The 16,296-nt window shown below is 35.0% G+C and overlaps 1 long non-coding RNA gene across 1 annotated transcript; it reads right to left on the bottom strand.

Annotated features, from left to right (window-relative positions):
- Positions 1 to 262: 262 nt before the first annotated feature.
- On the bottom strand, positions 263 to 8,062 carry LOC116086481. The gene is made up of 2 exons (XR_004116943.1): positions 7,967 to 8,062; positions 263 to 473 (listed from the first exon to the last, which is right to left on the bottom strand). It is a non-coding gene; the product is annotated as an uncharacterized LOC116086481 (long non-coding RNA).
- Positions 8,063 to 16,296: the final 8,234 nt, after the last annotated feature.

Here is a 16,296-nt window from a genome sequence, read left to right as displayed (position 1 = left end):
TCTCTTGTATCTTGTTTGATACTGATGATCCTCATCCGAACTACATTCTAAAGCTTTTCTTCAATGTGATTATTGTTCTCTGACTTTGATGAAACATCTATTGATATGATATAGAACTTCAGTTCCAAGTTGACTGAGACACTGGTAACCATGAACTGGGATTCTCTGACTACATTACCATTCTGTAAATAAATTCTCTAAGTATATTCTCTAAATAATATTTCCATTTGGACCATGGAGTCTTAAAAAGTTTCAAGTCAACTCCTGTAAATGCTGTTTTACCTTTATTGAGTAACAAGCACACTAGCTTATCATTGTCTTTTGTCAACAGTAACTGCAAAAAACAAGTGATCTCGTTTTCTGGTCCTGACTCTAGGTATTAAAAGTCCAAAGTGACCAGGTAGAAGAAGATATGGGCAATCATCCAATATATCTTCCAACAAAAGGGCATTTCCTTTGGATATAAGAAATTCCTGTGTCATACAATTAAGGTATTTGGGAACCGTTTTTTGAGCATACTTCATAGTTCACTAGGAGTGAAGGCTTCACTACGTATAGTGTCTGTCTAATATCCCAGACTGGCCTCAGACAGGAAGAGATCCACGTACATCTGCCTTGCAAGTTTTGACCTAAAAGGTATGTGTCACTGATTTGTATATTTTAAATGGTTACAATGTTTGATGTGAGACTCTGTACTTTACATTGTTGATATATCAAATGTTCCACAAAACTTTTGAACTGAAAAACTGTCAAATAATATACTTTAGAAAACAACCAACAATTTCACACTGGTAATATATTTGTATGTATGTAAGAATAAACTTCCAAATTCCCTTTATTAGAAAGTAGCAAAATATGCGCCAGGCACAGATAGTGGCTTGTCTTTAGGGAAACTGCAATTTGAGCTATTTGTTATTGTTGTTTATTGTTGGTAGGAAGAATTGTATTTGATAACTGTAAAATAGCATCACTAGCCAACATTCATTTCCATGGACATTTTGTTATAATATTTCATGCAAGCTATGATATGGTTACTACTAGAGTCTTATTGAAATCAGCATCTTGGGAGATCTGTATTCTTAATTTTTCAGTGTCTTTTCTATGGAGAAAATCTTTTCAGAGGCAATGACACATGATAGACAGTTTATCATCTTCATATCAACTTCAATATATTCTTCTCACAAAACACATTGGCTGCATCATGCTACATTTTATCTTCAATATATTTACCCAATGGCATTCAGGATATTTGCCTTTTATCTTTGAATGCCACATATTTAGATCTGATTCAGCATTTATTACAAAATACAAAGATAGCTTTCATGACCAAAGATTTTGCTTACTTACTGACTTTCAAAATCTCTGCTTTATAAATGCTTATAGAGTGACTATGAAATTTTTATTTGTATCTATTAAATGAACTGAAATGTAAAATTAACTGTTTGCATATTAATATGGTCATATGGAAATATCTATCAGTCATTACTGTGAATTGAGGTATAGTTCTTTCTTTTCTATGTCTAGGAAGTACCAATAGAGTGACCAGGCATTTATTTTGAATATGAGGTATAATTACAGATATAGTCAAATATTTCTTTAGCAGTTTTTTTCATGTAAAGACTCCAAATACCCATAGGCTTTATGTACTACCTTTAACATAGGCATTCTTAACGAACCTCCCCGTGTGAGTATTATACCATAACCGTGATAATTAACAAAGGTTCTAGCACTGGTGTAATGAATAGGCTTGATACAGGGCCGTATGTGCAAGTTACTCAGGAGTTTTAGGATTCTACTTTAACAGAAAGCAGGATATTCAGCTAACTATCAAACTAAGATAATGTAAACACTCATGCTGCTAATGCAAATACACTACTCTCACCTAAAAGAGGATAAGAGTTTATTCCATAGCTCTTACGAGTGAATATGGCTCAGGAACACAGATTAAATTTACCTGAAATTTGATGTAATAAATATTAGATCTTCACTTGGTTAACTTGAGTGTCTGTTAATGCATTATAAAATTTTATTTAATAACCACACGTATAGGTGGTAACAAACAGAGATGTGCAATAAATGACTATAAAGCTAAAGAAGGCTCCAGACCTGCAGCTTTATAATTTCTCTACATCATTGACGATCTAATCTGTGATCTGCAATTATAGTTGCAGTATTTCCCTGGGAATGTTCATTAATGTTTCAACTGAAAATATGAATGCTTCTTTTGTTATTTTTTGATGCAGTAAGAAAATAATGAATTTATTAAATCAATAGTTAAATATCAAATTTCTAGCAAATAGTTACAATTGAATATTTGGTTGTATTTTCACTGATTTATTATTTACTTAAAACACTTCTCTTTTTGATTAGTATAAACACAAATTTAAATGTAGATGTGGAAGACTGACAATCATTTCACCATCCATTATATCTTTAAAATAGTTCTCATCTTTCTGAGTCCCCAGAAAATGATATTACTTGTTATTATCTTAGCTGTAGAAATCTAGTTTTAATGTGTTCTTTAATCTGAAGTTTTTCATCCACAAACACATGATTACATCAATTCCTATTCTATATTTTAGGATCCAGAAAGACAATTTTTGTTCAGAGGTTATAATGCAATATAAGATATGCTTGCCCAAGCTGTGGTTTATTATTATTCTATATTCTATTATACTACAGAAGGGTCATGACTATAGTAATGTACAGAGTATGAGTGACTACTAGACACTTTCACTTGAGTCTTAGTGATCCGTTCTTATGTCCTTGTACAAAGCTCAAGTCCAAGTGAATCAAGGACCTCCATATAAAATCAGATATACTGAAAGTAACAGAAAAGAAAGTGGGGAAGAGCCTCGAATACACGGATATAGGGGGAAAGTTCCTGAACAGAACACTAATGGCTTATGCTCTAAGATCAAGAATTGACAAATGAGACCTCATAAAATTGCTAAGCTTCTGTAAGGCAAAGGATACTGTCAATGTAACAAAACAGCAATCAATAGATTGGGAAAAGATCTTTACCAATCTTAAATCAGATATAGAGCTAATATCCAATATATGTAAAGAACTCAAGAAGATAGACTCCAGAGAACCAAATAATCCTATTTAAAATGTGGTACAGAGCTAAACAAAAAAATTTCCAACTGAAGAATATCGAATGGCTGAGAAGCACCTAAAGAAATATTCAACATCCTTAATCATCATGGAAATGCAAATCAAAACGACCCTGAGATTCCACCTCATACCAGTCAGATCAAAAACTCAGGTGAAAGCAGATGATATCAAGGATATAGAAAAAGGAGAAGATACCTCCATTGTTGGTGGGATTGCAAGCTGGTACAACCAGTCTGGAAATCAGTCTGGTAGTTCCTCAGAAACGTGGAAATAGTATTACCTAAGGACCGAACTATATCATTCCTGGGCATGTACCCAAAAGGTGCTCCAAAATATAACAACAACACTTGTTCCACTATGTTCATAGCAGCCTTATTTGTAATAGCAAGAAGCTGAAAGGAAACCAGATGGCCTTCAAGAGAGGAATGGATACAGAAAATGTGGTACATTTACAAAATGGAGTACTACTCAGCTTTATAACAATGAATTCATGAACTTCTTAGTCAAATGGATGGAACTAGAAAAATATCATCCTGATTGAGGCAACCCAGTCACAAAACCAACAACAACAACAACAACAAAAAAAAAAACCTCACACACACACACACACACACACACACATGGTATGCACTCACTGATAAGTGGATATTAGCCCCAAAACTTGGATTATTCAAGATACAATTCACAGTCCACATGAAGCTCAAGAAGAAGGAAGAACAAAGCATTGGTACTTTGGTCCTTCTTAGAAGGAGTAAGAAAATACTCATGGGAGCAAATACGAAGACAACGTGTGGAGCAGAGACTAGAGGAAAGGCCATCCAGAGACTGCTCCACCTGGGAAACCATGCCATATATAGTCACCAAAGCCAGACATTATTGTGTATACCAAGAAGTAAATGCTGATAGGAGCCTGACATAGTTGTATCCTGAGAAGCTCTGTCAGAGCCTGACATATACAGAGGATGACTGCAGCCAACCGTTGAACTGATCACTTAGTCCGCAATGGAGGAGTTAGAGAAAGGACTGAAAGAGCTGAAGGAGTTTGCAACCCCATAGGAAGAACCACAATATCAACCAACCTGAGCTTCCAGGGTCTAAACCACCAACCAAGAAGTACACATGGAGGGACCCATGCCTCCAGCCTTATATGTAGCAGAGGATGATCTTTTAGAGCATCAATAGGAGAAGAGGCCTTTGGTCCTGTAAAAGGCTCTATGCTCCAGTGTAGGGGAATTCAAGTTTGGGCAGACAGGAGTTGGTGGGTGGGTGGGAGCACACCTTCAGAGAAACAGGGGATGGCGGATGGGATAGGGATTTCTGAGGGGAGATAATCAGGAAAGGGCATAGCATTTGAAATGTAAATAACTAAAGTATCCAATTAAAAAATATTTTTGGTTATTACCTTTCACCTGGTGTAAGTCTCCTATATATATTGTCATGAGGCTTTTCTTATTTGACTGATTCCTGCCTACACCCTGCAAGAATAATCTATTTATTTGGGCTTTCAGCATCCTTCTTTCTAGAGATAGAGTCACCTCTTCAATTTATTAAAACTAAGAAAGAAGTCATAAATCTTCATCTAAATGATTGTCCTCAGATTCTGATTTTTTTCTCTGCAATAATTTCTACATTTTTTGCTTTTTAGATTTCTGTATTGACTTTAGAATACAAAATTCTTTGCAATAAGGCTTGTTGATCATCACTTGGACCTTGATATTACTAAAAATTGTAAGATACTACATCTGACAGTAACTATTGTCAGCTCATCAATTATTTAATTATCATCCTCATTGCTATTTGTCATAGAAGTATCAGAATCTGCCATTTTAGGGTTTGAGTCTATGAAACAAAGATAGTGGTATATTATATTGGGATATTAGACTCTCTTTCACCAGCTCATTCACATATTACTAAACCCTGCACATTCACTATTCCCCTGGGGATAGAACTTCCTTCTTCATCTTTCAATGAAATATATCTCTCACAGCATGGTAACATTTCTTTGTCTTCCAGTCCTTTCGTAGTTATTTTTTCATGAGAATTCTAGAATTATGTGATGTTTTGAATAAGAATGCCCCCCATAGACTTATATATTCAAATACTTGATGCCCATTTCATGCTAGTGTTTAGGAAGGATTAGGAAGTGTTGTGTTTTGATAGGAGGTATTTTACTAAGGATAGTCCATGCCATATCATTCCTATTTTCTGTCTCTCTGCTTTATAGTTGAGTCTCAAGGCATAAGTCTCAGACCCTGCTACCACATCATACCTTAATGCTGCTGCTGCTATATTCCTTGCTATGATTATCATGGGTTCTAGTCCTCTGAAAATGTAATCCCCAAGTAAACTCTTCTGTAATTTCCTTTGGCCATGGTGATTTATACAACAATAAAATGAAGACAAGTTAGAGCCCACTTTATCATGATGCATTGGCTGATCATGTGTGTACACTCTGTTATTGGCTTTTCAGACCCTGTTTGATCTGTAGTAAATGGTACATTGCCATAGACTATCAATTCTTTTACTATTTAAATCTCATTTTAATAATAACTATTTACTCTTTAACAAAAGATAAATATCAAAAAAATAATTGTATTAAAATATTAATTAAAATATTTATGTATAAATGTAGTAATGTATGATATGTAGGTAGGAATAAGAGTATGTGGGAGAGTATATGACTGGGGAAAGCGTCTCCAAAAACTAATGAACTGATTAAAATTGCAATGTACCAATTTCCATGGACAAAAGGAAAATATATATCCAGGATTAAGCAATTGTTCTAGATGATTTTCTTCTTTTAAAAATATAAAGCTATTTTATTAAGAAGAGATTTGTGTTCCTAAAGAATGGTTATTTTGTAAATGTGGTGTGAAAAAGCATTGAAAAGGAATGACTGCTATCTCTTTAGTCACCAGCATTTTCAGGCAAATACTTGTGTGCTAAAATGATGAAGTTGTTGACACATAAGACATCCATCATGTAAATACAGCTTTGATACAAGTTGGATCGGGAAAATTATTATGCTGCTATAAAAATATGACTGTACAGTGAAGCTGAAGTAAAATAGCAGACTACAAAGTGGTAGAGCACAAATGTATAAGAATATCCTTACTATACATTTCTGTAAATCATGCATGAATAAAATTTTAGTATAAAAGTAAAACATGGTTGGAAACTTTGAGCTGTAAAATAAGGGACAGTATAAAAATTCCTAAACAAAAAGGTAGAGGAGAAGAAGGAATGAGGGTCAAATTAAACAATTTTTTTATAAAATCTCAAATAAAGTATTTAATGTATGCATCATATATACAAACATACATATATAGATGCATATATACATACATATATACATATTTTGAAGGAAGTTAAGCCACTTTGTCTCATACTGTTCCCTACAAAATCTACTAACAAATACTTCAGTAGCAAACATGAGAAACATTTCTGAGTCTATAAAGTAACTTTAATCCAGCTACAGGGCTGCTCTGGAAGGGGATCACATCCAATTACCTAGTGCTATGTGATCTTGCTTAAATGCATACATGCTCTGAATTACAATGTGATCTGGATTGAATAATGATATGCTCTTAGTAACAAACTGTTAATCCAAAACAAATGAAAGTAAGGTTAGTTTATAAGAGGAAGCAGCCATGTTTCAAAGTCACCTCTAATTTTGGGGCTTACAAAGTGATGAATCAGATAAAAAATTGATAGAATGAATCAGAAATAGGATATGTTCAACTCATATGAGAACAGAGAGGGAGAGGCAACTTAAGAGAGGAGTGCAGGCATGCATAAGCACGCACACACACACACACACGCACACGCACACGCACACAGAAAGAGAGACAGAGAGAGGGAGGGAGGATGGGGGGAAAGGTGAGAGAGAGAGAGAGAGAGAGAGATAGATAGATAGATAGAGAGAGAGAGAGAGAGAGAGAGAGAGAGAAAGATTTTACAAGACTGGATAGTTTTACAGGGACAGATTGTAGGTAATGACAGAATGAGACAGCAAATGAATAGAAGCCAGAAGATGAGAAAAGATTGCAAGAGATAGTTTGAAGGCAAGCAGAGCAATTCTGTCAGAAACTGAGAAAAAAAAGTTTGAAACAATCAGCTTGGAGATGAGGTTTGAGCCACAACAGCTGAGTTGAATTACCCACCCAGAGCTCAGAAAGAACAAGAAAACGTGAGCTTATTCAAGAGCAAACCTCTGAGGTGAATTACATCAGGTGAATAAAAGTTACTTTTACAGAATGGATGGTCATGGTAGACAAAATGACTCCCAAAACAATATAGATTACCAATATAGCCCTTGTTTATATTGCAGGGGTTGAGGGTGGGCCTATTTTGTTGAAGACCAAAACCACTCACAATCACATATGCATTCACATTGAGGCCATACACTCCAGAAGAAAAGGTGCTAAGCCTGCAATTATGAAGTACTACTTTCTAAAACCACCACATGCAGTATCTGAGTCATAGAAAGAACTAATATACGTAATTTCCAGGAATACTATAAGTAAGTGAAGCATATTATAGTCAGCAATAATATGGGCAATATAAAGAGTCTTAAGTCACTGTGACTTGATAAGACTTTCTTGGAAAAAGGGGAAGAAGACTCTCAAACACAACTTTAGAAATGTTTTAGCCAGACAGTATTTCAAACATATTTACTCAACTAAATTCAAGCTAAAAAACTCCTGAAACTTTGATAACTTAACTTATTCTCTAAATTGCTAGTAATGGGCTTTTATCGTAAGTGAAGAGATAGCTTAGGGAGTATGAATGTTTGTTACACATTCATGATAATCTGAGCTCAAGTTTTTGAAACCAACATAAAGGATACACCTGTCTACAGCTCCTTTGTGATAGGAAAAGAGGGGAAGATCCTTGGGGCATCCTGCAAGTCAAGTTCCAGTATCAGCAAAAGACCTGTGGAATCAAGTGGAGATCAATAACAGTTAACCTCAGCTCTGGCTTCCCAATACAGGCAGAAACATAGACTTCCCATGTGCACATAACGACATATCAGCACACACATACACAGAAAATTAAAATGTATTCAATGTAACATTTTAAAACATGAGAAATTAATATGATGTAGTCTTTAATTACATCTATAAAGAGACTCCTCTGTGTGTGTGTATCTTTCTTTCTGTTTCTCTGGATCTGTCCTTTTGTCTTTCTCTCATTTTGTGTGGACTGTGTAGCAGTGTGTGTGTTTCTTTGTGTGTGTGCTTTGTGTGTGCATGTGTGTGTGTGTGTGTGTCTTTAGCAGTAAGAACTTCTTTTAGGGAACAGAGGCTAATCCCATCATACAATCTGAATATAACCATGTATTAGACCATGAGACAAGTAGGAGAAAAAATTTCTTCATTTAGTAAAAAAGGTACTCAGTAGAAGAGAAAACTGATGAGATATAAAATAAGAACACTTTGAAATATTACATATATCTGCCTTTTAGGATGCATGAAAACCTATCAAATGAAAAACATAAAATCTTTGAGATGATGAGCAATTAACAAATATCAAATATGAACTAGTCCCCTGGGTATTGGTGTGTATGAGCTCTGCTGATCCCTGACTCTAGGTAAAGGTTTCCATCAATGACACTTCCAAGCTGAAGAATAAAGAGCTATGAAAGAATTCTCTTAGTTAACACTGAATTATTATTATGAATTCATGCAATTTTATTATCTACTATGTAGTTTTAAGAAATTAATCAGATATGAAATAAGATTTTAATTCATCACCTTGGAATATATTACTATGTTATAGTATAATAAAAATTGTTTCTGTCTTTACAGTACCTGAAAGCTAGCCTGCATCAATTAGTGTAAAACTTGCATGAGTCATGTTATAAATATTAAAACAAAAATATTTTATAATACAGTATTTAAATTACAAACATTAAAATTTTAACCACTCTTTGCCTAACAGTCATTTTTTTATATAAAAGGATGAGCATTTTCTGGTTAAGAAAATGGAAATGTGTATAACCATAAACAATTGTTAATTAATTAAATACATCCTTTATTCATGTACTCCAAGAGTACTGAAACAACTAAGAATATTAGAGGTATTTTATTAAAATATTTTATGAGGGAATTTATTCCTTAAAATTGAATTTTGATTAATAGGCATCCCAAGTACCTTAAGTTTTTTTGAAAATACCTCATGTTATATAATATGAATAATCCATTTTTATCACACTGCCTTGTAATCACACTGCCTTGTAATAAAAGCCCCACAAAATAGAGTCATTTATAAGTATATAGAATGTTACATTAATTTTGATGTGCTATTCAATCTTGTATTAACTTAAAGTTGTCTTTAGTTTTATTGTAATGACATCAGTACAGATTTAGAAGCCATACCATATCCAAAGGTACATTTGGTTAATACCAGGTTTGTTTATGTGTACTTCCAAAGATACTGTAACATTATAAACCATCTCTGAATGGTGGCATGAAATATGATTTCACTAATTGTCATTTTCCCCAAGCTTCCATAGTTTTAAAATAACAGCCTCAGAAGTCTTCTGATCACATTACATGCCAGCATTGTGGGAATAGAACACTTAAAGAATGAAGATTTATTTCAAAAGATTATTCATATCATAGTGTCAGTAAAATGGGAAAGCATGTATATCAGGCTTGGTTTAGAAAAGTCCAAATACAATCAATATTAATTTATATAATCAACAAAGCACTTACAATTATTATATGATAACAAGTGCCTTTATTTTTTAGTTTGTAGGTTATTACATTAAAAATTTTGCACATCTCAATGATAGTAACAGGTTACCAATAATTTCATTTCATTTTAAGGCTTTACTAATTTCAGTATATTCAACTGCTTTTGAATATAAAATTAATTGTCATACAAGTTATTTTTGTATACATATTTAATGTCTAAATTATTTACTTTAAATAGTAATATTAAATTTGTAAATTTTTTCCTGCCTCACAGTCCTTTTCGCTTATTTTCCATACATCCAGGTCCATTATGTTACTTTGTAGATTTGATAGATGCTATAATTTTAAATCATATAAAGTTATTAATATGAATAGTTTTGTGATTTAAGAAAATTTGAAAGACCATGGTGAAATTATAATCACTGCATGCAGGCATGGGCATCTTTTCTGTTGTTTGATTTGAAGGGTTTTTGTTGTTGTTGTTGTTGTTGTTGTTGTTTCTAGATTTAGTCACTAAAACACTACCTTCTGATTTTATCATCCTTTGTCACAATAGGCTCTAAAATGTGGTTATGTTTTATGTTTTGGTGTCTTGCATTCAGCTTCCCTAAATTCAAATTCTAGACATTCTGTTGTGCTTCTTTTGTGAGCCCAAAATACCAGCCAGTAGATGACTCTGATGTAATCATATTAGGGTCTCTTCATTACAAACTGGAGCTTGGGCTTACTCATCTCTGATCATCCTGGCAAGCATCTAATTGAATGACTATTGTAATCCCACAGGTGGGTACTCGGAAGCAAGACTGAACAACCACAAATGGTCTGAAAGTACACCTAAAACAGTCAGACTAGTCTTTGATTAACTGTTGCTAAGAAGTAGCTAGGGAGTAATTCTGAGGTATGTAGCAAAGAAAAGCCATGGGGTCCTTCTTGGTACATGAGTGCAGCTTGCGATCAGCTGCAGGTCAAATTCTCAGGGTCTTTTTCTTTAAAAATGGAGGACAATCTGAAGATGGAGTAAGTTTGGCCTCTCAACTCAACTGATCTTCCCTATAGTATTATTCTTTTTCAACAACTGAGGAAATCATTAAATATTACAGGAAGGGATCACAAAATCTTCATTACTTACAATGGAGCTTATCAAAGTACAAGTTCATGGTTCTGTAGCTAATGATGATACAACTTTGATAAACTGGCTTATTAATTTTGCTGAGATTTCTTCCCCATTTTTTCACTATTGTTTGTTTCCAAGTCTACTTTTTCTGGTTTTACAATTTCTATTCAATATAAGTCTTTGTCCATGATCTGAGATGCATCATGGCACCATTATCAAGCCAAGAACTTATGGCTAGATGATACTAGACCCTATTGGAAACCTACTACTATTGTTTTCCTAATGAGATATAACATTAATCCAGCTCTTAATACCTTTTTCTTTTTTGGTTGGTTTTTGGTTTTTGGTTTTTAAAGACAAGGTTTCTCTGTGTAGCCCTGGCTGTCCTGGAACTCACTCTGTAGACCAAGCTGGCTTCAAACTCAGAAATCTGCCTGTCTCTCACTCCAAAGTGCTGGAATTAAAGGCATGCACTACCACTGCCTGGCTCCTAATAAATTTTTTATTATACCTGTAAAGCAAGATATCTCAGAGTATTCATCAAAGAAGTTTGTATTTGAGGTAAATGTTGATCACAAAGATCCACAATTGGCCAAGATGCAAAGAATAAGAGACTGGAGAATGCTAGGCCCTAACAGAAACATTATACTACTCTCCTTCCTCCCAAGTTCAGGCATCATCGTGGTGTACAGTAGAGTCAAAGGGAATAAAATCAGAGGCAATGGATCTCTACAAAGGAAAACACATCTTCTAGATATAGGCATGTAGCTTTGCACATGTTCCAGTGTAATAATATTCACAGACATGTGAAAACTGTAAACAGACCAAATCCCAGAATAGAGGGCATTTGGAGAAAGAAGTTCCACACTAAAATCAGAGCTATTGAAATATCTTAGCTGTTAGGAAAGGAGGTGACAGCATTTTCGAAGTGTATGGACCCTGACACTTAGGCCACACTACAGTGGAAGGCACACATGCAAGAATATTTGGTCATATAGCCAATGCAAGAAATTGGCCATAGTAGGGGAAATGACTAGATGTTAGAGGATTAAATAGGAGGTCTGGTCTTGGAAGAAATCTCTCACTGGTGTTTCCCAAAACTGGTAGATTTCAAAAGTCTATGACAGGCCCAGGTTCTTTCTGTCTCTCTCAATCTCTCTCTCTTTCTCTCTCTGTCTCTCTCTATTTGTTTCTATCTGTCTCTGTTTCTCTCTCTGTCTCTGTCTGTCTCTCTGTCTGTCTGTCTCTCTCTATCTCTCTGTGTCTCTGTCTCTGTCTCTGTCTCTGTCTCTCTCTCTCTCTCTCTCTCTCTCTCTCTCTCTCTTTCTCTCTCTCTCTCTCTCTCTTTCCTGAATTGGACTTCTTGCCCTCAAAACTAACTCTGGCAATTTGTTTTAATCTTGTGGCTCAATCTCTTTCTCTGACTCAATCTCATTTTACGAGTGTCTAGCTTGTTCTCTCTATATATCTTGTCTCTCTATAACTGTCACAGTAAAAGTGCCTCCCTCCTCTCCCTATCGCCCTCTTAAGTAGCTTCTTTTTCCTCTCTCTTCTCCTGACAATTGGTTATATCCTAATCTGTCAAATCTTTCTTGGATTCTTCCCTCTGTCTGCCATTCAATTAGAGATCACTTTTAAAAATAGTCCTTACTTCTACAAACTTGGTATATCTTTATTGGTTTGGAATTAAAGGTATGTTTTAAGGGTGTGCCTGTATTCCTTCCAGAGGTATTAACCCTATGTGCTAAGTCACACAAAAACTACAAACAGGTCTTTTTTAGTAAAAAACAAAATCTCAGCTTTCATGCTGTGATCAATTATCCAGCCGTAGTCCACTCTGCTACTAGAAACCCTGGTATGGAAGAATCCATGCTGCTGCTGACTGATATGGGAAAGGAAGCAGTGATGTCTGTGATAAACTCCAGACTCATACTGAGTATGGGAGACACTGAAGTCTTCTGTGACAACCTCTCCACATACCCACCCAAGCCCCAAATAAAAGAAAAGGAAAAACAAAACAGTCCATAAAGGAATCTGCTGAAGACAGACTTTAAAACATTGTGATAAAAATGCTGAAATGTAGCACTCCACAGTTGATGGCTTCTGACAATGCGAGTGGGTACTCATTTTTCATTATGCACGTGACTACTGGGAGTTTCACTATGCTTCTATGAGTATATTGAATTTGGTGTATTGGAGGGAGAGGAGAAGGGATAGGGCACAAGGGTAGGTGCTAGACCTGGGAGGAACACAAATCTAGCATGATTGGGGTTCATTTCATGAAATTCAGAATTATTTAATAAAAATATTATGTTGGACAAAAAAAGAAATAATGAAAATACCTTTTGAAAAGATGGCTAGAAATTGCTCGTTTGCATCATACAACTCATGATTTGATAGATTTTTTTTTCAGATCGCAAATTCAGTCTTCTATAATAATCCTTTACATTAGAATCTTCTTAAATTTCAGTCATGCTGAGCAAAATTATTACTTCTTAAAATTTGATACACATTAATTCACTTTTATTTTGTCAGATGTTTTAAGATACTGAGTAATTCTAGGTTTACATAGTTTACTACATATATATATATATATATATGTATGTTTATATTAATATAAAAAGTCTGCAGTACTGTGGCAGATGAGGAGCAAACTTTGTGTTATCTAGTGAAGAAGAGGCAGGATCAAAAAGTACAGATTTCATGTGGATAAAATAAATAGCTGTAAAATAACAATGCAATGTGAAGATACACATGAAGATGAGAAAAAATTCAGAAAAACCAGAGGAAAATAAAAATATACCAAAACTAAATACAAACAAATAAAAATCCAACAAGGTTGCATAATGGAGAATAAAAGAAAATAAATAGAATCAATTAGGTAAAGAGTTGGTTTTGGAAAAGATAAATAAGATGGAGCAATCTATAATCACACTAATCAAAAGATATAAGATAATCAGAGAAATCACATGGTCATCTAAACTGATTAAAAAAAATGTTCTTTGACATAGTTCCACTACCCTTACAGATACAAGCTCTGAATCTGTGAACACGTCCAAATATAATAAATATTATGAAAACAAGTCTAACATTACTTCATATATGGGATGGCTGAGAGCATTTCCAAATATGTAAAATAGAATAAAATAAGGAATGTATACACTGTCTCCTTTAATTCCACACAATGCTTTAAATCTTATCAACATCAATAAGGTAAGAAAAGAAGTAAAGACCACAAGTAGGAAATCAAATTAGCCTTATTTGAGAGATTATCCTTTACTTCAAAGATTCTGAAGAACTCACCAAAAAGCTCGTAAGATCTGACAAACTCTTTCAGTAAAAGGGCAGGATATAAAAAGCTGTATATGGAAATCACTAGTCTTTATAGCAATAATGAACATTCTGGGAAAGAAATTATAAATGAGAAAGAAATCTTACTCAAAGTAGTTGAAAATGAAAATACCTAGTAATGAAATCTAACAAAAGAGATGATAAAACCTGTAATATAATCTTTGAGATATTGAAGAAAGAAATTGAAGATCACACAAGAAGATAGAAATCTCCCTTATGCTCATAAATTTGCAGGATTAATAGTGTGAATAGTAATCTTAACTAAAGAAGTGCAATGATTGGAATTTAGATATAAATTCCAATGATATTCTACAAAAAAAAACATGAGAAACACTATTAAAATTTATTCTGATGAAAAATGATGCGAAATATTAAAGAAATATCATAAACAGAGACAGGATAGAGACATGTTTGAATCCAGAATTATGCTATAGATCAATAACAAAAAAAACAACTTTATTGTATTGGCACAGAACCCATAAATATACCGCAATGGAATACAATAAGGCATGCAGAAATAAACTCCCACATGTATAGTCTCCTAATCTTTGACAGCTATGTCAAAAATATACAACCTCAGTTCTGGAGACATGTCTCAGTGATTCAAACTGCTAATTTATCTACTGGAAGAAAAGAGTTTGGATCCATCTTCCAGGTCACAAAAAGTGTAAGTCCAGATTTAAGGCACTGGATACATCATTCTGACTTGCGGTGTGGGAGAGCCTGCCTCGAGAGCATGAATGTTAGGGAGCTGGCCCCACAATGAGCAATGCCATGTGGTGGTATGGGTGAGGGACAGATGCCCCACCCACTCCATTCACCTCTTCTTACCTATGGAAGGCAGGAGAGTTGTCGCCTGTTCACGAAAGTGGAAGAGCTTACTCTGCCTCTTGCTGGCACTGGTACTGGGTGACCTAGCCAGAGCAATGCAGGAGTCCTTACCATGTTGGTGTGGGTACAGAAGAACTTGCTTGCTTACCATCTTAGCTACCAAGCAGGCCCAGACCCAGGGCTTTGAAAATAGCCTACCCTAGCATCTACCCCACCAATTGGTTGCTGGAGCATGTGAAGAGGCCAGTCCATCTCCACAACACAGGGCAATAACAGAGTATCCTAGAGTAGTCCAGGTCTATTACCATCAAGGCCACACAGCTGTACATGGACTGAGGATCCAGTGTTGATAATATAGCAGAAGTCAGGGCCTGGAGCCCTTCCAATGACTCACGCAATGAGCATTTGCAAGTACAGAAGTGTGGAAAAATGGTATATAGCCAGGCACACACTGCCATGCCCTACAACTTCCACAACAAGATTTATTGTTTTTCGTCATTTTGTTTTTTTTGAGGAAAGATGATTTGTATTTTTGTCTTTTGCTTTTGTTTTTGTTTTTTGGTGTTTTTGGTTTTTTTCTTTTGGCAGGCTTGTTATAAGAACAGCAGGCTAGTATGAAGAAACAAGGAGATGTGTGGGATTTGTGTGCATGATGTAAAATTCACGAAAATTCAATACAATGTTTAAAAAAATGGTGATTAGCTTTAAAAGTTTTTTTTTATTTGCAGACATTTTTCTTTATAAACATGTTTTATACAATTACTAATTGAAATTAGGGCAATTACTAATTGTACATAATAGTGGATTTTGTTATGGCACTTTCATACAGGTACATAAGTAGTTTGGTCATGTTCACTCCCTGTTACCCTGTGTAGTCCTTCTCTGTCTCCATCAATCTTCTTCCTCTACTTAACTACTAGTCTCCTTTCTTCCTTCTCTCCCTCCCTCCCTCCTTCCTTCCCTCCCTCCTTATAAAATCAGGAACATAGTGGTGTTCACCACTCCATCCTTGCCTCCCTTCCTTTCCCCTCACTCTTTCTTTCTGGAAGGATTAGTTTTGTGCTTAGAAGCAGAGGTATGAGTCCATAACCACGACCATGACTGTCACCATCTTCATCATGATGGGAAAGCATGACAACAGGCAGGCATGGTGACTAGAGCAGCAGTTGAGAGCACCTGTCT

Source organism: Mastomys coucha, unplaced genomic scaffold, assembly GCF_008632895.1.
Source record: "Mastomys coucha isolate ucsf_1 unplaced genomic scaffold, UCSF_Mcou_1 pScaffold12, whole genome shotgun sequence".
Lineage (NCBI taxonomy): Eukaryota > Metazoa > Chordata > Mammalia > Rodentia > Muridae > Mastomys > Mastomys coucha.
The sequence above is the reverse complement of the archived record's forward strand: the minus strand, read 5'-3'. Positions and strand labels throughout refer to the sequence as shown.